Source organism: Bos javanicus, chromosome 5 (assembly GCF_032452875.1).
Source record: "Bos javanicus breed banteng chromosome 5, ARS-OSU_banteng_1.0, whole genome shotgun sequence".
NCBI classification, from domain to species: Eukaryota; Metazoa; Chordata; class Mammalia; order Artiodactyla; family Bovidae; genus Bos; species Bos javanicus.
The window spans coordinates 64,431,289-64,454,564 of record NC_083872.1 but is presented as its reverse complement, the minus strand read 5'-3'; the positions used below and the strand labels follow the sequence as shown (position 1 = coordinate 64,454,564).

The 23,276-nt window shown below is 36.0% G+C and overlaps 1 protein-coding gene across 4 annotated transcripts in view; it reads left to right on the top strand.

The window, feature by feature from the left end:
* ANKS1B (ankyrin repeat and sterile alpha motif domain containing 1B) overlaps positions 1 to 23,276 on the top strand; it is a 1,160,119-nt gene that overhangs the window by 96,643 nt on the left and 1,040,200 nt on the right. The window lies entirely within an intron of this gene.

The following is a 23,276-nucleotide window of genomic DNA, read 5'->3' as shown; positions in this document are numbered from 1 at the left end:
GAAAGGAATGTTCTTCCTCCAAATTTTAGGCACCTCTAAGGTCCCCCTTGCTGTCACAGTTGCTGCTGCCACTGCCACAGAATTCCCTGGGGACTGAGGCATTCAAGAAGAGAAAATAAAAAACAATAATAATAAATAGAATTGAGATTTCTCCCACTCTCTCTGAGTATTCGTAATCCCTCTCCCTACTTGTTGAGCCAGAACTAGCGGACTTCTCTGGAATTCTCTCTGTTTACATCGTGGTGTCTACTCTTGGTTTTGGTGTGCTTTGAGTTCAGGTTGGGGATACCAAATGGAAAACAAGGAACTCACTGTTGGCATTTTGAATTCTGGTCTTCTCCAATCTGCCTGCTATTATTTACTCCTTGGAGCTCTCAAATATCTGCTCTTTGCAGTCTGTCCAGGTTTTATAGCTGCATGCAATGGCAGAGACAGAATGAGATATGATTTTTCCATCTTACCCAGAGCCAGAACCCAAAGGACACATATTTTAAAATTCTGGCTAATGGTTTTAGTGGAGGAAAAACAATTACAAAATTATATATTTTTGTTTCACCTGTCATGACTAATTGCTTAGTTAATTAAGAACTTCTGTCTTCATGGGACTCTTGGCAGCAGAAGATGAGTTTTCACTTTTACAAACCTTTCAATTTGCACAAAGAAGATGGACTTAGAAAACACATTTCCATGTAATAAAATAATGACTTGGGAGCAATGGGCTTAAAAACTTCATGGTATTTTTATGTCTGTATTCTTGACTCATTATAGAAATGTGTATCATGTATATACAACTATTCTGTACCATTGTCTTTACATAGAAGTCTGTTAAAAGGAGAAATCACTTGGTTCAGATTTCACAATGTCATTTTGGAATGTTTCTGTAAGTTTGTCTGATGGCCCCAGTATAGCTTAATTGGCATTCCACAAGAGAACTGAAGAGAGCCTGGGGACTCAAATTTGAATGATGTTGTCCATGGGCTGCATAGTTTATAAGTTGTTTGTTGTTGTTGTTCAGTCACTAAATTGTGTCTGACTCTTTGAGACCCCATGGACTGCAGCCTGCCAGGCTATTAAGATCAAAGATTCTAGAACCTGATTACTTGGATTTGAGTCCTATTTATCTACCTTTGATTGTGACCTTGGGCAAGCTTTTTAATCTATTTGTGCATCAATTTCATCCTTTATAAAATTGGTCTGATAATAGTACTTACCTTATAGTGTTGTTTTCAAGATTCATTACGTTAATACCTATAAAGTACTTAGAACAGTATTTGACTCTTTCATTACTTTGGAAAATCATAACTGTTGGAGTTAATAATAGTAACTGGTATTTATTATTATTTATGTGCCAGGTACTTTTTGTACTTACTCCTCACTACTACTCTACATTTTTCAGCTTAAGAGATTGATATCAACAGAATTTGTTCAAGATTATACGGCAAGGAAAGCAGTAGAGACATAATTCCAAGCTAGGCAGTTTGACCTCAAAATGTATGCTCTTAATTACCACATTGTATTACTAAAAATGGATCATCAACAATGTAATACCCATTCTAAATTGATGTGTGTTATCAGTGGGTAGAGTTTTTCTATAGAGCCTATTTTGTTTATTATTAGGATTTTAAAAGTTTTAAATTAATAGAGACTTACTGTTATGTAATAATTAGAGACTGTTTCAAAATGGCAGAAAAATACTTCTATTTCTTATAAGAAATCACTGAAAACAGTAAAGAAACAAAAGTGATAGATACACACATTCCATTTTAAGTAAAACTAAGAGGTATCTTTAACTATCATTTATAGAATAGGAGTATGGAAAACAGATGAAAGAATTGTCTTAGCAGTGAGAATGTCAAATCTAACCATCTGTAAGGGGACATACCAGTGATAAGCAAACTGATTCACCCAGCCGAATCTGAGAAAGGCTCAAGAATCAGAGGCACTAGGTATTATAGAAGCTGGGTGAGATTGTGGGGGAGCAGTGAGGTGGAATGAGCAAAGGAGGATTGTTGGAAATTGACTATATTTGGACACTGACAACTACCAGTACCCCAAGTCTGAAACATATGGAAGGTATAATCTATGAAAATCAAACCTGAGAGATGACACAGAGGAGGGTAGATGTGAGGAGAATTAAGTGGAAATTTGCATATTAGTGGTACTTCTGGCTCTCTTCCTATGCTTGTAGCTTGTTTAGTCGCAAAGTCGTGTCTGACTCTTTTCTGACCCGATGGACTGTAGTTCACCAGGCTCCCTTGTCAATGGGATTTCCCAGGCAAGAACACTGGAGTGGTTGCCATTTCCTTCTCCAGGGGATCTTCCCAACCCAGGGATTGAACCTGCATCTCCTGCATTGCTGGTGGATCCAGAGAAGCCCCCTTCCCATGCTTAGCTCTATGATGTTAACAACAAGCTTACAACCACCTTTCTACCCTCACACCTCCTCAGACAGAATATTGGAAGATCCTTCCCTGAAAAAATTACACACTCCAGAGCAAATCTCTGCAGATACTGACTTATGGGTATTCCTGATGAAAAGAAACAAATAACAAAAAACAATTGGTCTCCATATTGTCTTACAGTGAAATTTACTGCATGCACATACCTTCCAATCCCCTTTTTTTCAGTTGTCATTCTTAGATATGAATACAGAACCAGTTGCCAACAGTCAACTGAGAAAATCTTCCAGCAGGAAGAGACACCAAAACAAATAAACAGAAAAAGTGAATAAGAAAGTGAGACTGTCAGGAAAAAAGAAGAAACCTTCAAGAAAATATAATCAGTATCCTCAAAGAGATGAGTATATTTTGCATCTGTAAAGTAATGTAATGGTGTGAATAAGGAAGAATAAAAGAATAGAAAGCACTCTGAAAAATAAAATATTCAGTAGAAGGATTAACTGCAAATGAGGAAATCTCCCAGAAAATAGAATTAAAAGATAATGAGATGGAAAGTAGGAGAAAAAGATAGTCAGTAGCAAAGGTCCAACACCTGACTTTTAGGAGCTCCCAAATTAGAGAACAGAAAGATCCAAAGGGAGGGAATTAGCAAATAAATTACAAGGAAAAGTGCCAGGATGAAAACATGTGTTTCAAATTTGAAAGGACTCACAGAGTGCCAAGCACAAGGGTAAACAGACTCACAGCAAGACACATCACAATATAATTTCATACTATAGTTTGGCTCCCTCAACTCATTGTAATCACTTTTTACCCTGTTTTTCTTTATTTAAGAGGCGAGAAAGATTAAACACTTGCTTTTCTAAACTCCTTTGTAGGTAGGTTTGGCCAAATGTGATAAAGTGCTAGCCTGTAAATTTTTAGTGGAAGTGTGCTGAAGAATTTGTGAGAAAATTTTTGTTTTCTGATATAGGCTATACCTTTGTTTCCTCCTTCCCCCTCTACCTTTTCCTGTATGGAATGTGAGCAAGATGGCTGGAGCTACGGTAGTCATTTCTTTCCATGGTGTCTCAGCTCTGATATGCTTGAACTGCTGATTCAGTGATATCAGCAACTACCCATCTTTGGATTTTCTGTGATGTTGCAGGGGTAGGGAGATTCCCTATTTGATTAAGCTACTATATAATGTTGGATTTTCTTTTATGTGCAACTAAACCTATATGCAGGTCAGGAAGCAACAGTTAGAACTGGACATGGAACAACAGACTGGTTCCAAATCGGAAAAGGCGTACGTCAAGGCTGTATATTGTCACCCTGCTTATTTAAATTATATGTAGAGTACATCATGAGAAACGCTAGGCTGGAAGAAGCACAAGCTGGAATCAAGATTGCCGGGAGAAATATCAATAACCTCAGATATGCAGATGACACCACCCTTATGGCAAAAAGTGAAGAGGAACTAAAAAGCCTCTTGATGAAAGTGAAAAAGGAAAGTTAAAATGTTGGCTTAAAGCTCAACATTCAGAAAACTAAGATCATGGCATCTGGTCCCATCACTTCATGGGAAATAGATGGGGAAACAGTGGAAACAGTGTCAGAGTTTATTTTGGGGGGCTCCAAAATCACTGCAGATGGTGACTGCAGCCATGAAATTAAAAGACGCTTACTCCTTGGGAAGAAAGTTATGATCAACCTAGATAGCATATTAAAAAGCAGAGACATTGCCAACAAAGGTCCATCTAGTCAAGGCTATGGTATTTCCAGTGGTCATGTATGGATGTTAAAGTTGGACTGTGAAGAAAGCTGAGAGCTGAAGAATTGATGCTTTTGAACTGTGGTGTTTGAAAAGATTCTTGAGAGTCCCTTGGACTGCAAGGAGATCCAACCAGTCCATTCTAAAGGCGATCAGTCCTGGGTGTTCTTTGGAAGGACTGATGCTAAAGCTGAAACTCCAATACTTTGGCCACCTCATGCGAAGAGTTGACTCATTGGAAAAGACTCTGATGCTGGGAGGGATTGGGGGCAGGAGGAGAAGGGGACAACAGAGGATGAGATGGCTGGATGCAATCACCAACTCAATGGACATGAGTTTGTGTGAACTCCAGGAGTTGGTGATGGACAGGGAGGCCTGGTGTGCTGCAGTTCATGGGGTCACAGAGAGCTGGACATGAGTGAGCGACTGAACTGAACTGAACCACCATCCTAACTCATATACTTCCAGAGGGGGAAAAAAAAAAAAAATTCACATATGAAGGTCAGATTTATATTGTCACATACAATGGCACCAGATTCTCAATAGCAACATTAGAAACTAGAAGATAGTAGAGCAATGACTGAATAATTCTGAAGGAGAGTAATTTACAACCTTGAATTTTATGCTTGGCCAAAATCTTAGTCAGATGTGACTGATAGAGATATTTGTTTTAAATATTTACATTCATGCACTCTTTCTCAGGAAGCTAGTAGAAGGTGGGCTCTACCAAAGTGAGAATGTAAACTAGGAAATAGGGAGATGTCCGACTCTTTGTGAACCTGTGGACTATACAGTCCATGGAATTCTCCAGGCCAGAATACTGTAGTGGGTAGCTATTCCCTTCTCCAGGGGATCTTCCCAACCCAGGGACTGAACCCAGGTCTCCCACACTGCAGGCGGATTCTTTACCAGCTGAGGGAAGCCCAGGATCTAGAAACTAGCTCCAATAGAGAAGAGAGGCAAAAGAAATTCCCAGGTTAGACCTGAAGTTCAGTGCAGATTAAAGCAGGGGCACACGATTTCTAGTGGGCATAACCACAGGAAAAAACAAATTGTTTTATAGGTTTGACTTTAAGAAAAATTATATTTATAATGTTTTTAGAGTTCTTGGAGTATGGGGGAAGATTTACCCAAAGATTGAAAAAGAACAATAAAGTGCATGCAAATCAATTAAAAAAAAGAAAAGCTATTACAGCAGGGAAATATAATTGTAGTATAGAGCTTTAATCAGTAAGCAATATTTACTTAGTCATTATAAAAACAATTATGGTAATAGCCGCAAATTATGTTTCAAGCATATGGGGTGGAGGAGATGAAGTGGATATAAAGTGAAAATTCTCATACCATGTAGGATACCAAAATATAAGTATACACACATGATTTAGAAAGCATGGAGCTAATGCCAGAAGCATAAGCTGAATGAGCGTAATGTGATCACATCTGGGAATGAGAGAGCCTTGATGGTGGGGTGACCATGAGAGAGTTTGCTAAAGGACAGCTGTGTTTTTAAGTCTTTTTGTACTACTTGACTGTATGTATGTATTACTTTGACAAAAGTAATAAGAAAAAGAAAGCTCAGAAGTAGAGGAATTCTGAAACTTTCTATACTTAGACTTTTTTGAACAGTGTTTTTTCACATTTGCACTTTTACTTTACTCTTTCTGAAATGTTGCTCTTCTTTTTGTCTTTCTGGACAAATCTTATTCCTTCCATATCATTTGGCTAAAGTGAAGCCATCCATTATCTTCCTAAGCAGAGTTAGGGTTTCCCTTCTTGGTGCCCCAGAATTTTGTGCAAACTTCTTTTATATCATTTATCTTTTGGCAGTTATTTGTTTGCAAGCTTATCTCCCTTCTGTCTGTCAGCAGTTTGAGAGTTGGGAAGTGATGGCTTTAATTTTTGCCTCCTCTGCAGCACTTAGCATACAGCCTAATCATAGCTGATGCTCAGTGAAAGTTGAATGAAGAATGGATGTAGGATACAATTAGGAAACCTGTGTTCAGATTTGGCTTTTGCCTTTGCCCCTTTCCTGATCAAAGCATTTAAAAACCGGATGTGATGAGCTTCAAGTTCTCTATGAATTTGAAAATATATTATTATTTTTTTTATTAATGGCCCTAAACTTGCAATTAAAAAAGCTATGTATAATAAGAGTTCAGTTCAGTTCGGTTGCTCAGTCGTGTCCGACTCTTTGTGACCCCATGAATCACAGCACGCCAGGCCTCCCTGTCCATCACCAACTCCCACAGTTCACTGAGACTCATGTCCATCGAGTCAGTGATGCCGTCCAGCCATCTCATCCTCTGTCGTCCCCTTCTCCTCCTGCCCCCAATCCCTCCCAGCATCAGAGTCTTTTCCAATGAGACAACTCTTCGCATGAGGTGGCCTAAGTACTGGAGTTTCAGCTTTAGCATCAATCCTTCCAAAGAAATCCCAGGACTGATCTCCTTTAGAATGGACTGGTTGGATCTCCTTGGAGTCCAAGGGACTCTCAAGAGTCTTCTCCAACACCACAGTTCAAAAGCATCAATTCTTCGGCGCTCAGCTTTCTTCACAGTCCAACTATCACATCCATACATGACCACGGGAAAAACCATAGCCTTGACTAGACGGACCTTTGTTGGCAAAGTAATGTCTCTGCTTTTCAATAGAGTACTTCTTAACTAATGGGCAGCTGCTATATATAACACAGGGAGCCCAGCCTGGTGCTCTGTGATGATCTGGAGGGGTGGGATGGGAGCAGAGAGGGAGGTGTATATATAATAAACAGGAAAGGAATGTATATATCATTGTGATTGATGCACAGTGTTATATGGCAAAAACCAACATTGTAAAGCAATTATCCTCTGATTAAAAAAAGACTGCTTCCTACATCTTTAGATTGCAGTTTGTAATTATTTTATATTTTCAGTTAAAAAATCTATTTTCTCTATAGACAGTATGCTTTCAGAAGACATGTCTGTCTTGTCCAGAATATTTCCCAGTATTTTATTTAATTGACTAAATATACTAGTTTTAGGTGTATAATATCATGATTTGGTATTTTTATACATTGCAAAATGACCACCATGATAAGTCTGGTTATCATCTGTCACCATATAAAGTTATTATAATATTATTTACTGTATTTCCTATGCTGTACATTATATCTCTGTGACTTATTTATTTTATAACTAGAAGTTTGTACCTCTTAATCTCCTTCACTCTGTTTCACTCATCTTCCCATCTCCCTCCTCTCTAGGAACCACCAGCTTATTCTCTGTATCTTTGAGTCTGTTTCTATTTTGTTATGTTTGTTTGTTTTGGTTTTTAGTTTCCACATATAGATGAAGGCTTCGTATTTGAAGACAAATATGGTATTTGTCTTTCTCTGTCTGACTTATTTTACTTGGCCTAATAGCCTCTAGGTCCATCCACATTGTCTTAAATGGCAAGATTTCATTTTTTGTTTAAATGGCTGAGTAATAGTCCATTGTATACTATATATCATATTTCTTAATCCATTTATGTAGTTCTGGACAATTAGGTTGCTTCCATATCTTGGCTGTTTTAAATAATGCTGCAGTGAATATAGGGGTGCATGTATCTTTTCAAACTAGTGCCTTTGTTTTCAGAAAAATACTTACAAGTGGGATTGATAAATCGTATGATAGTTCTAATTTTTTGAGGAACCTCCATACTCTTTTGCATAGTGGCTACAGCAGTTTACATTCCCACCAACAGTGCAAGAGGGTTCCCTTGTTTCCACATCCTTGCCAGCAACTGTCATTTGTTGTCTTTTTGCTAATAGCCATTCCCACAGGTGTGAGGTGATATCTCCTTGTGGTCCCAGCATTTGATAGAGAGACTTGCATATAGAGACACACAGTAAGCTTTTGTTTAGTAAATACATAATGACATTAATTATGGGTGCTCTGAAGATCCTATTTTTCTCACAGACATTTTAGAAAAATATCTTTAAATCCAAAATCTAATAACTGAGATTTGTCCTTGTCAGCTATTATGTAATACCACTTCTGTCTGCATACTTGGTTTTACATTTTCTGTGTATTCAGTGCTGTTTCACTCCTTTAATTACTTCTTCAAAATTTCTTTCATGAGGGCTTTCTGAGTTAATCTTTTCTTCCAAGGCTCAGCAACTTAGTGTTTGAGTGTTGTGATTTATGTAAGATTTTTTTTTTTTTTTCTGAGTTAAACTAAACAATTTAGGGCAGTTTTTGTGGCTTGATAAAACACTATACATTTTAACGAGTCAAAATCTAAATGATTCAAATCTACAAGCTGGCTTTCCCTTTAATACATGCAAGTAAAAAGTCAAGGACTTGTCAAAATTTATTTTAGATTTTGCCAAATCTAACATTTTGAAATGCAGCTTAAATGTTTAACCAAATGTTTAACCAAATACCAAACATCACTGCATTTATTCCTCTCCTGCTGTAAGTTGCCATTTGGCAAGAGACTGAATGAAAGTCTTTTTCTAAACTATTCAGTATTTCTAAAGAATTTGCAGCCTTTAACAGTAGTCTCTTATTTCCCTGGATGTATGTTCAGATTCCAAAGTATTCATTGTCATTATTCCAACTTTTTGCGGCAACTTCAAGTCATTCATCTATCTGCGTCTGCACCCTCCCTCCCTTGCTACCTTCCTCCCTTCCATCTTCTCTCTTTCTACTTTAATGCCATGAGTGGCTAAGAGATTTAGGTTATAGGCCTACTTTCCAAGGGAACGTGAAGCAGGAATGGATCTAACTATTTATGAGTACACCCTATGTGCTTCAAAGAAGACATATGTCAGGACTTTCCTGGTAGTCCAGTGGTTAAGAACCTGCTCTCCAAGGCAGGGAATGTGGGTTTGATTCACAGTAGGGGAATGAGATCCCACATACCAAGGGGCAACTAGAGAAGCTTGAGTGCTATGCCTACCGAGCCTGTGTGCTCTAGAGACTGCTCTGAAACTAGAGAAAGCCCACATGCTGCCCTAAAGACCCAGTGCAGCCAAACAAACAAACAAAAAACAACAACAAAAAGAAATAAAAACACACCATGTCAAGTACCTGCTAAGATTAGACATTGTGTTAAGGGCTTTATGTGTATTTTAACTCTCACAGCAACCTTGTGATATGACTTTTCCCCCCATTTTACTGGCACTCTGAGGAATAAGCAATTTGTCCAATTATAAAACTTGTATGTTGGGACATCCCTGGCAGTTAGGTGGTTAAGACCCTATGCTTTCACTGCAGGAGTAGCAGGTTCGATCCATAGTGAGGGATCTAGGATCCTGCGTGCTATGTGCTGCAATCTCTAAATTTTGAGGGAGCACTTGAAACCAGGTCTGACTAGAGCACCATGCATCCTGCCTTCCTTGCATATCAGATACTCTCTGAGAACTTCAATAGCAGTGTATTTATGCTAATGCTATTTGAATTAAGCCTTTAAAAAAAAAGATTGATAATGTCAGAGATTTCCTTTGATCTCAGCTATGTATTTTTTTAGTTTTAGAAAGGCTAATATTTCATTATATGAAGCTGAGAGTTTTTGTAAATGCATTGAGTGAGAGAATAAGGATTCAAAATATTTTGAAGGCATTCAATGAAAAATTAAACTTCAAGGATAAAATTTAGTAGGAACAAATGTGAGGTATTGTGTACAGGCCACAAAGAAACAGTTGCACAAATGAAGAATTGGTGAGATATGGCTTGGCAACATTTTTTATGGGAAGCTTATGGGATTTTATCATGGTCAGCTCAATGTGAGTAGTGATATAATTAGGCTGCTTTTTGACTTCAAAATAGGTAGAATTAGGGACATGAAATATCTCAGTTTATTTTATTCTAAATTGTGTTCAGGTGGCACTAGTGGTAAAGAATCTGCCTGCCAATGCAGGCAACACAAAAGCCACAAGTTCAATCCCTGTATTGGGAAGATCCCCAGGAGAAGGAAATGGCAACCCATTCCAATATTCTTGCCTGGAAAATTCCTTGGACAGAGGAGCCTGGCGGGCTGCAGTCCATGAGGTCACAAAGATTTGGACATGACTGAGCATGCACACACGCTCACTCTGTTCAGACTGCATTTGAAATAGCCAGTATGGTTTAGGCAGAGTTTAAAGAGTTATGTGAACATAAAAAGGTGACTTTAGGCTGGGAGAGTCACAAAGTTGAGTAGTGGGTCCTATTTGTGTTCCTGGAGCAAAACTGTGTTCTCTCCAACAGAAACAGAACTGACAAGATGTATGTATGTATATAGGAAGAGAAATTTATTTTAAGGAATTGGTGATTGTGGAGGCTTGGTTAGACCAAAATTGCAGGATAGACCAGCATGCTGGAGACTTAGGGAAGAGTTGCAGTTTGAATCCAAATTTGGTCTGCTGGCAAAATTCCCTCTTCTTCCTGAGAGGTTAGTCTTTTCTATTAAGGCCTTCAACTGATTGGATGAGGCCCTCCCACATTATGGAGAGTATTCTGCTTTCCTCAAAGTCTATATTAAATACTAATATCATCTAAAAAAATCTTCACAGAAGCATCTGGAACAATCTTTGATGACACATCTGTGTACCATGACATGGTAAGGTTAATCATCACAGCATTCTTGAATGAATTAATAAAAAAGAGACCATTCTTGAATGAATGAATTCATTAAAAATGAGTGAACAATATGTAGACAGTTGAAGATGTGTATGTATAGCTGGAAAGGAAAAGACTCAGGAAGACTCAAAGTAATGGCTATGCTTCAATATTTGAGGGACTTGAGGTATTAGGTTTAGCTGAAGGCAGGGATGAGTCTTGAGACAGAAAACAAGAGTATAAATAGAAAGTTTGTATCAGAACAATTGAACCTACCTTGTAATTCCTTTGAATGTCATTACCTAGGCAGTTACTTTCCTGGTAGGAGATCAGTATATTCTTCTGTGAAATAACTGAATAACTCTAAAGGGAAGGTTTCCATATGCTGATATCTGAATGTCCTCCAGTGCAAGTTACCTCCCAACCCAATCACCCAAAAGTGAAATTCTTATATCAATAATTTCCCTCATGCTCACAATGGTTCTGATCAGCATTATAATACTTTATTCTTAAAAACAAATAGGAGGGGAAATAATTATGATAATTTACCTAACATTTAGACACAGTGCTAAGTGATTTAGTCCTCACAATAACTCTGTGAGGTAGGTACTACAAACATCATCTCCATTTTCCAAATGTGGAAACTGAAGCATACATTAAGAAACCTTCCCAAGGTCACATAGTTTTTATGTGATTAAGCTAGATTTTAATCCTGACAGGCATACTAATAAGGAAGATATTTTGGGGAGTTATATGAAAAAAACTTCAGATTATAATATATCCACCATTGGGAAGAATAGAGGAAAAGATCCTCAAGGTTTTATTTTAAAGTGTTTACTTAGGATTGATAATTATATTCCCTAAAGAGGTAATTTTCAATATGAACCTAACAAATAGTTTATGGAGAAAGGCATAATTTGCTGAATATTTTGGCTGGTAATCTGATTTCATGTCAGATTAGGACATTGATTCTCAATCTTGGATTTGTGAATGCCAAGGGATACACAAAAGCAATGTGAATCTTTTGAAATTGTTTTCACTATTTCAGAAAGCCTAATGAAATTTCATGTTTGCCTTTACTAAGGATGTATAGATTAACCAAAACATCAAATTTTTGTCTTTGCCTAAATATCAACCCCTTATTTTTATCACTGGATAATTTGTGCCAATAAAAATAGCGTGTTGCTAGGTAAACATTTCTAATTTTTAGGAATGTGTTTTTCTTTCTTCTCTGTATGTGTTTTTCCTCCTTGATTTTATTTTTATTTATTTTATTTTTCCTGTAATATAAAAAATTGAAGTATATGAAAAATATAGAAAATGGGGGTCATCATAAGTATACAGCTGTTTGAATTTACAAAGAAAAACCAATGCAACTATCATTCAGAATAAGAAATAGAACATTCCTAGTACTCAGAGACACCCCTGTACATCCTTCCAGTTGGTAGTGGATGCATACATATTTTTGTTTAATATAAACGTTGGAATGGTATAGCTGGGTAATAGTGTATGCATTTGTTTCGCTTTTTCCAGAGTGGCTGTTCAAAATTTACACTCCAACTAGAAATATATGAATGCTATTTTAACCATTGTTTGGTATTAGCATTTTTAATTTTAGCCATTCTTGCAATTATATCTTTTCTTATCTGTGACTTGTCTTTTCACTTTATTAATGCTGCCTTTGATGAATAGGAGTTGTTAATTTTAAGTATTAGTAGTTTATCAATCTTTCCCTTTGTGTTTAACACTTTTTGTGTCCAATTTAAGACATTTTGTGTACATCAAGGTGATGAGTTATCCCTCTTAAGTTAACTTTTAGAAGTTTTGTTATTCTGTTATAGCTAGAGCTATTATTTATTAGGAATTGATTTTTAGAAATGATATGAGGTTTATGTCAGTTTTCATTTCTTCATATTGACATTCAATTGAACTAGTACCACTTATACTATTCTGCAATTAACTTTTAAAACATATATGTGGGCCTGTTTTGAACTCTCTTCCGTTCCATTGATTCATGTATTTATCCCTGTGCCAATACAACATTATCTTATTTACTGCAGTTATGTTCATGTTTGATCACATACCTCTCCCCATCTCTTTAAGATTCTCTTGATTTTTTTTCCTATATTGATTTCATAATCATCTTGCTTATTTCCACAAAAACTCTTCTGGAGTTTTTGTGGAATTATGTTGAAACTATAGAAAAATACTGAGAAGTTGACGTATTTTCAATATTTACTCCATGAGCATGGTATGTCTCTCTAAATGTTTAAGTCTTCTTTAATTTTTTCCAGCTTGCTTGAGGTGTAACTGACAAATAAAAATGGTATATATTTAGGTTGTAAAGCTTGATTTTTAAGATGTACATGTGATGATTTAATAGATATGTACATAAATATTTCAAATAGTGTTCTCTGTAGAGATCTTGAACATCTCTTATGTTTTATTCCTAAGTATTTTATATTTTAAATTTTATTATAAATGTCATCATTTAAAACATTTTCTATCCTTTTTTTGCTGCTGTGTCTAGAAACAATTGATTTTTTAAAAATTTGACCTCAGATTAAATATTCTTATTTGTATTATCAGTTTATCTGTATTCCTTTGGGTATTCTGCATCATAACAGCAGTTTTATTTCTTCCTTTTCATTACTTAGTCCTTTATTTCTCTTTCTTCTCTATTGCACTGGCTAGGACTTCCTTTAAATTGTTGAAAAGCAATGGTGTTAGTGGCATCCTTATTTAGTTTCTAGTCTCAAGAAGAAAGCTTTCATTACTTCACTTACAAATAAGTATAATCATTGCTGTAGGTTTTTATTTTTTTTTCTCATAAACTTAACACATTTGTGTCATAAGCACTCAGATCAAGAAATCAGCCCCGCTGAAGCTCTTCCCTTACTCATTTCCACTGACTATTCCTGAGGATTACCACTCTCCTAACTTCTAAATGCTTTAAGTTTTTTTTTTTTTTTTAATAGAAACATTTTTTAATCTAAGACAATACCATTTTATTGCTAGTTTTCCAAAGTGCATTATTTTAAACTCTTGAATTGGTATTGAATTTTATAGAGTGCTGTTCCTGCATCTATTGAGATGATTATATAATTTTTCTCCATCATACTATTACTGTGGTAAATTACATTGCATTACTAGAATAGACCCTACTTAATCATCCCTTTTATTCTATAGGATTTAATGTCCTGATATTTCCTGAGTTCAAGAGTCTTGCATTCATGTTCATGACTAGGATTTGCCTTTAATTTTGCTTTCTTCATTTTGGAAAATTAAAATGTCTTTGTGTGGTTTTGGTATTAATGTTATCCTGGTATCAAAAAACATTTGGAGTATTTCCTGGTTTTCTGCTCTGTGAAAGATTAGTTGTAATATTGGTGTCATTTCTCTTAAGAACTTGGATGAACTGAAATATTAGTATACAAAGTTGTCTATGATGATTAGAATGGGGATGAAATGGAGGCAGGGAATTTCATTGGTTTGTGATGATGGCTTTGATGGCTAGGTTGGTGGAAAAGAAGGGAGAGGACAAATAATAACAATATTAACATCTTGATTCATGTAGTATTTTATAGCTTAAGAATTGCTTTCACTTGATCTTTGCAGTGGTCTTGTTAAGTAGAAGATGTAAAGAAAGGAAGAACTGAAGATAACTGTAAGGTGTTACTGAGGGATTAATATGTCACTGATGTAAGGATGTCAAATTATTTCTATTTTATTCTTCTTTAAGAAGGATTGCCAAACATATTTGTTATTTTCTTCCTTGAACCACCTTTTAATGAAAGAAGAAATATAAAAACAAAAGTAAAGAAGTGGAGATCTCTTATCCCTAAAATAATAGGATTTGAGTACGTGATTACTACATTATCTTCAGATTTCTAAACTTCTATTTATTGTATAGTCTAATAACAAATTTAGATCTTCTTGTGGCAATTATTTCATAGAATAGACCTGGTAGAACAAGGGCTAGTATCATACCTTTAACAATTAATTTTTTGATAGATTACTCCTAACATAATACTACATTTTTGGGAAGAGGTATTGGAATAAAGGGCAATGGTGTTGAAAATACTAAGAAAATAATCAGCAAAAGTGGAATATGAACCACTTAAATTATGTAATTGTTTGGGAAAGCAAATGCACAAACAAATCAGTGTAGCTAACCTTAAGAAAATTGAGAAATGGGGAAATATGGCAGGGAACACAGGGAACAAAGTGAATTCAGGTAAAAATGGGAAAGAGTAGGTAAGCAAAAAACAAAACAAAAACAAAAACCTGCTTGTTTAAGTTCTATATGTTTGATAAAATTATTCTAGATACTTCTGTAACAGAGCCATAAAAAAAATCTTCTAGTACAGGATAACTTCATTTAAAGTATTTGTTATCTTTCAGTGAGGAAGACCAGGCACAAAGTTAGGGCAGAATGGCTTCACCTCCACCTCAGGAGTTCCTAGGTTGCCAGCCATAGAAACCAATTCCAGCTAAGGAAGCAGAAAAAAATTTGAATGGTATGTCTTTGAGTGTCTTCCAGAAGGGGCTACAGACCAGGTTGAGGCAGCAATGGGTGTCTAAGCAGTAGGGTCCTCGCGTAGTCTTGGTAGAGCTCCAGTTCTGGAACTTTATCTTTTCATTCTTAAGCCATTCTACTTCAGATTTAAATTTTGGAGAGTCTCACTGGCCTTGCTTGGATCATTGCCCATCCCTGTTTAGGAGGAAGCCAGGGCATGCTGATTTATAGTCCCAGTAAGAATGCATACAATAGGGAAGATGGAATTCTCTGGGATTGAATGAGGTGCTATTATCAAAAGAAGGAAGAGATTGAGTCTAGACAGCCAGATTCCTACAAATAAATGTAGTCCAAATTCAGGTACATGTCTAAGTAAAAGAACTTCTAACTTAGATATAAATAAAGGTCAAAATAATACTTCGTTTTTGGTTTCTAAGGTAGTTTTCTGCTTTTTCCAGCTTCTACTGAATAAGTTGATGAGTCATAAGTCTGCTTTATGTCAAGCCCTTTTTCTTCTATTCCCAACTTTCCTTCAGAGGTACAGTTATATGTAAACAAATTTCCAAAAACTGTGACTTCCAGCTTCAAATTTCCAAAAACTGTGACTTCAGCTTTAATTTGTCTTCTAAGCAAGGATTTCCCAACTATTCTCTTCCACTTTGTTTTAGCACTGACTGCTTCTGGAATTAAGACTGAAGCTCTCAGATTATGAAAGTGAAAGTGAAAGTTGCTCAGTTGTGTCTGACTCTTTGTGACCCCATGAACTATATAGTCCATGGAATTCTCCAGGCCAGAATACTGGAGTGGGTAGTCGTTCCCTTTTCCAGGGGATCTTCCCAACCCAGGGATCAAACCCAGGTCTCCCTCACTGCAGGCGGATTCTTTATCAGCTGAGCCACCAAGGAAGCCCTAAACAATGTATAAATAACCCAATTTTTGGAGGTCATTTTCCATATACAGGCTTGAATTAAAGGCTGTTATGAGTCCATGAGCCAAACTATAAAGGATGTTGAAATGTTACTGGAATAGATTAGGAACATGGCATTAGTTAGCTCAGTTTTTACAATGTGGCAAAATCTAAATTTGTCTCTTTCCTACCAAAGTAAAAATTATCTTGAAGTAGAAACTAGTACAATTGAGCAGTGCTCATCCATCATGAAGTAAGTTTTGAAACTAATCAAAGAATATAGATTTGAAGAGGAAGCCAAATTGTTTGTTTATCTAAGATAGAAATATACCTATCTGGTTCTATGAGTGTCTTAAGCTGTCTAACAGCTCATTAACATTGATGCTCCTTGCCTGAAATCATCTGGTGACACAGCGTGATGGTGTGGGAGAGTGGAGACGTCACTCGGCAAAAGGTCACATGGCTAGTAATTGCAAAATCTAAATTCAGATTCTAGTCCTATGTAACTCCAAAGCTCATGCTTTTTCTTTCTCCAAGAGAAACTTAGATATATATAAAATCTGTTATTCACTTTTGTATCCTATTGTTTGACTTAGTACCTATTACAGAGTGTGCTGGGAGGAAGGATTAGTGGAGGAAACAATGTGAGCAAAGGCACAAAGCATGAAAGCTCATGTATATTTCACTTAATAACATGTAGTCCAGTGGTTTGAATATAAGAGTATGTGAAAGAGATTATATGTTGTCATTTTGAAAGTTATATTGAGGTGGGATCATGAAACCCTTTGATGATTAGGTCAAAGGATTTTAGATATTTTCAATAGTCAGGGTGAAGCCCCTGAAGATTTTTGAGCATTGAAGTGGCAGGATCACAGTTGTGTTGTAGGAATGTTAATTTTGGAAGTAGTAGATAGAATGAAATGGGGGTTAAGAGATTAAAAGTAAGGAGACCTGTTAGGTATTTGCAAGAAATTAAGAGCAAGTACTTGATAATCTAAACTTTGGGATGGATTAGAGTGGAACTGGAAAAGGAGATATACTTTTGATAAATATTTTGCTGTCAGACTTTAAGTTAGCAATACCTTGATATGATGGCAGGGAGAGAGAGAAACTTTAATAATCACTTTGGAATTTAAAGCTTAAAAGATTGAGAGAATGATAACATGCCAACCACAAGGAAAAAGTCCAGGGGTGAAACTTTTTTCCTCAAGGTAGGGGAAAATTGGTTTAGTTTGCAGAGATGTTCAGTCGGGGGTCTCAAGGACATCACTGGCAGGGCCTGGAAATGCATGATTGGTCTTTGGAAGAAGGTCAAAGATTGATACAGAAATTTGAGAGGCACTCACATGGGAAACCAGCAAAAGGAAAAAAATCACTATCTAGAAGTCAGCCAATATATGAATGAATGGTACAGCCCACATGGAATATAATGCTAACTGTTAGTTCCTAACAGGATTGCCTCTCCATTCCTTGTGACAGCTGGGTCTAGGGATAGAGAATTCTGTACCATACTGTTCTTTCCATCTGGTCTAGAAATACTGGGTGAGCTCTCTGGAGACATTTGTGAAGAATTGATAACTAAATTCAAGGGAGATGAAACTTGTTTTTACTTCTCCTTGTCAGCTTCTCCATTTTTACATCACCTTTCTTTCACACTCCCCTTCTACCCTACTAGTTTCTGTATTCTCACACTTATTGCTCAGTACAAATTTTTGGTGGTGTGGTGTACAAGAAAACTAGGATGGATTGCAACATTTGGATGTTGAGTGGAAAGATGAAAGCAGTGCATGTGAATAATTTATTATTCTGTATTAAAGATCCTAGCATTTCCCTTCACTTGAGTTGTATTTTGTATCTTTGATAACTGAATAGCATTCATAGTATCTAGTTGCATTAAGCAAGACATATGAACAAGCTGGACTAGTTAGCATCATGAAAACATGAGACAATTTTTAAGACATGTTTACCTTAGCAGAATAATAGCATCTTTGTTCAGATGACTATTAGACAAAAATAAAAATATTTAGAAGCATAGGAGCTGGGTTTTTAGTTGTCTTAAGTCTACCTTTGTGCTTCTTTTTGTTGATATTATGTAAATAACACAGATGTTCTGTTTTAAATGTTGCCTTAAAAAAAAGTCAGTGCTGATTTTGACTATTGGAGAGCCTGTCGTGTTTTTCTGCTGTGAAACTTGCTCTGTGCTTTCTTTTTAAAAATAATCCTTTTACAAATACAATCCTGAAATGCTTTTTTTCCTTTTTTATGCATAAGAGCATGCTCACTGGAAGCATATTGTATGTGAAGATTGTCACTTTTTAAATTTTGTGCACTGATGGTAAGCAGGAAATCTTTTTAACCTTCTTCTTTGAAAAAATGATTTATACAACACCACTTCAGAAATTCAGTGTCAACAGTAAAATTATTTCTACAGCTATTACAATGAAGAATAATAGAAAACCTATGTTAAAAATGAATAAAAATGAATAATGCATTTATTTTCATCTTTGGCTTTACTCCCCCACCAGCTTCTTATTTGGCTACTAAAAGAGATGCAGTAAGATTCCCCAAAAGTGTTAATTCTTTTTCTGGAGCTAGTCCAATAGCATGTCAAAAGAATTTTGAAAAGAACATTCACTTATGTATAACAGCTTTAGAATGCGTAATAGGATATACTAGTATGCTTTTAAAAGGAGCATGGAGAACATAAAAGAAGTGTGTGAACTACTTTATAGTTGTTCATGATTAAACCAAAATTGTTTGCATGTGAACAGATTTAATTGTTTACAAAATCTACATAACACTATCAATAGAATGGGATATGGGGGGAGGGAGACATGAAAGCTTTCAGCCTGATTATGATTCATAGCTGTTCCTCTAATAAATAGCTCTCCCTAAATATAATCTGAAAAAAAAAATAGCAATGAAAACAATTTGTTACTTATAGACAACTGAAAATAATTCTATTGATTCTACATTTTAAACTGTAGATTAATCTGGATCAGGGGAGTAATGAGAGTTTACATAATGAATAAGGTGTGTCTAGAGTCTTCAGGAGGATCAGTGACAGGGTAACTATGTATCTCTTTTTTTAAAGGAATTGCCCTTCTTAAAAATTTGATTTACTATCCAAAGGAAATTTTCTTTTAAGTGATTATATGAAAAGAATAGGAAAGATATAATTATCTTTTTTGAGGGGGAGGGTACCTTAGCAAGAGTTGAGTTTATTACAGTTTCCAGTTCTTGGTGCATTCAGTATCATCATTTTCTCTCTCTTTTAAAATTTTATTACCATTTTTTTTTAATGTTTATAACTTAATACTCAGCTTCCATTTCCAATTCCTTTTATAGGTTTTCACTAAACAATGGTCAGATATGTATGGGTCTTTAACAACATGTAGAATTGGGTTGTTTAGGGAATGTGCCTAACTGAGTTCGATTGCCCCAGTCTCTAGTCTCCTCTCTTTGAAATTCTTCTCCTAGTGTTCTCCAGAGGGCTGTTTCTAAACTATAAGTTCAATCACGTCAATTGACTACTTAAGTCTTGACAGACTTTCCCGTTCTTTAGGAGGCTCTTCATAAGTTAATCCCTGTTTGCTCCTCCCAACCATCTCTTATAAAATTTCCCACCTTCCTCACTAAATTTACTAAATTTTTGCTGAACATCCCATGATGATTCATGATGTTAGCCTTTACACAAATTCTTCCTTATGTTTGTATTTTATCTGACACCAGCTTTATACCTCACTCCACCTGGTCTTTCCTGGTAGCTCAGATGGTGAAGAATCTGCCTGCAGTGTAGGAGACCTGGATTGGACCCATGGGCCAGGAAGATCCCCTGGAGAAAGAAATGGCTACCCAGTCAGTATTCTTGCCTGGAGAATCCCATGGACAGAGGAGCCTGGCAGACTACAGCCCCTGGATCACAAAGAGTTGGACATGACTGAGTGAATAAGCATGCATGCTACTGTACCTGGAAAATAGTTTTTTTTTTTTTGTCTTCGTAACACAATTCAAGTGCTCATCATATTTTTTATGAACTGTCCTCCATACTTCTATAGGTTGATTTGGTCTGTATCATTTGTCTTTGCTCCTTCACTGTACCTGACATAGAATTTTGTCAAAACACCAGTAACACTTAAAAAAATTTTTTTCCCGTGTTTGTTTCTCTTTTCTAAACTCTCTTAGTCAACTTTTTAACCCAAGTAGTGTTTCCAAATTCCCCCCAAATATTAATCTTTGGGATTCAGGAATGAGAAACTGTAATTCTTAGAAACTCTGGAGAATTCCTTAAGTCATAAGTTGTTCTTAAAATATTTCTAGCAGTCTTTATATGCTATATTATTATTATTATGAATATCTTGAAAATTTGTTTAATATATGAAAAATATGAAGTTTAGTTGTATTTATAAAGAACTGTAGCCTACAGTGACTAATCAAACACAAGAAACCACCAGTAAATTGTTATTGGTTTTTTTGAATAAAATAACATTCAAACAACTAACAGTACCGCAAAGAACCATATGTCAATAAAGAATTCCGAATAATGATAGTAAAAATGATCCAAAACCTTGAAAACAAACTGGAGTTACAGATAAATAGCCTGGAGACAAGGATCGAGAAGATGCAAGAAAGGTTTAACAAGGACCTAGAAGAAATGAAAAAGAGTCAATATATAATGAATAATGCAATAAATGAGATAAAAAACACTCTGGAGGGAACAGTAGAATAACGGAGGCAGAAGACAGGATAAGTGAGGTAGAAGATAGAATGGTAGAAATAAATGAAACAGAGAGGGAAAAAGAAAAAATAATTAAAAGAAATGAGGACAACCTCAGAGACCTCTGGGACAATGTTAAAGACTCCAACATTCGAATCATAGGAGTCCCAGAAGAAGACAAAAAGAAAGACCATGAGAAAATACTTGAGGAGATAATAGTTGAAAACTTCCCTAAAATGGGAAAGGAAATAATCATCCAAGTCCAAGAAACCCAGAGAGTCCCAAACAGGATAAACCCAAGTCAAAACACCCTAAGACACATATTAATCAAATTAACAAAGATCAAACACAAAGAACAAATATTAAAAGCAGCAAGGGAAAAACAACAAATAACACACAAGGGGATTCCCATAAGGATAACAGCTGATCTTTCAATAGAAACTCTTCAGGCCAGAAGGGAATGGCAGGACATAATTAAAATGATGAAAGAAAATAACCTACAGCCCAGATTACTGTACCCAGCAAGGATCTCATTCAAAAATGAAGGAGAAATCAAAAACTTTACAGACAAGCAAAAACTGAGAGAATTCAGCACCACCAAATCAGCTCTCCAACAAATGCTAAAGGATCTTCTCTAGACAGGAAACACAGAAAGGGTGTATAAACTCGAACCCAAAACAATAAAGTAAATGGCAACAAGATCATACTTATCAATAATTACCTTAAATGTAAATGGGTTGAATGCCCCAACCAAAAGACAAAGACTGGCTGAATGGATACAAAAACAAGACCCCTATATATGTTGTCTACAAGAGATCCACCTTGAAACAAGGGACACATACAGACTGAAAGTGAAGGGCTGGAAGAAGATATTTCACGCAAATGGAGACCAAAAGAAAGCAGGAGTAGCAATACTCATATCAGATAAAATAGACTTTAATAGACTTTAAAATAAAGGCTGTGAAAAGAGACAAAGATGGACACTACATAATGATCAAAGGATCAATCCAAGAAGAGGATATAACAATTATAAATATATATGCACCCAACATAGGAGCACCGCAATATGTAAGGCAAATGCTAACAAGTATGAAAGGGAAATTAACAATAACACAATAATAGCGGGAGACTTTAATATCCCACTCACACCTATGGATAGATCAACTAAACAGAAAACTAACAAGGAAACACAAACATTAAATGATACAGGAGACCAGTTAGAACTAATTGATATCTATAGGACATTTCACTCCAAAACAATGAATTTCACCTTTTTCTCAAGTGCACAGGGAACCCTGTCCAGGATAGATCACATCCTAGGCCATAAATCTAGCCTTGGTAAATTCAAAAAAATTGAAATCATTCCAAGCATCTTTTCTGACCACAATGCAGTAAGATTAGATGTCAATTACAGGAGAAAAACTATTAAAAATTCCAACATATGGAAGCTGAACAACACGCTGCTGAATAACCAACAAATCACAGAAGAAATCAAAAAAGAAATTAAAATCTGCATAGAAACAAATGAAAATGAAAACACAATAACCCAAAACCTATGGGACACTGTGAAAACAGTGCTAGGGGGAAGATTCATAGCAATACAGGCTTACCTCAAGAAACAAGAAAAAAGTCAAATAAATAATCTAACTCTACACCTAAAGCAACTAGAAAAGGAAGAAATGAAAAACCCCAGGGTTAGTAGAAGGAAAGAAATCTTAAAAAATTAGGGCATAAATAAATGCAAAAGAAACAAAAGAGACCATAGCAAAAATCAACAAAGCCAAAAGCTGGTTCTTTGAGAAGATAAATAAAACTGACAGACCATTAGCCATACTCATCAAGAAACAAAGGGAGAAAAATCAAATCAACAAAATTAGAAATGAAAATGGAGAGATCACAACAGACAACACAGAAATACAAAGGATCATAAGAGATTAATATCAGCAACTATATGCAAATAAACTGGACAACTTGGAAGAAACGGACAAATTCTTAGAAAAGTACAACTTTCCAAAACTGAACCATGAAGAAATAGAAAATCTTAATGACCCATCACAAGCACAGAAATTGAAACTGTAATCAGAAATCTTCCAACAAACAAAAGCCCAGGACCAGACAGCTTCACAGCTGAATTCTACCAAAAATTTAGAGAAGAGCTAACACCTATCCTACTCAAACTCTTCCAGAAAATTGCAGAGGCCTGCTGCTGCTGCTGCTAAGTCGCTTCAGTCGTGTCTGATTTTGTGTGACCCCATAGACGGAAGCCCATCAGGCTCCCCCGTCCCTGGGATTCTCCAGGCAAAAACACTGGAGTGGGTTGCCATTTCCTTCTCCAATGCATGAAAGTGAAAAGTGAAAGGGAAGTCGCTCAGTCGTGTCCGACTCTTAGCGACCCCATGGACTGTAGCCTTCCAGGCT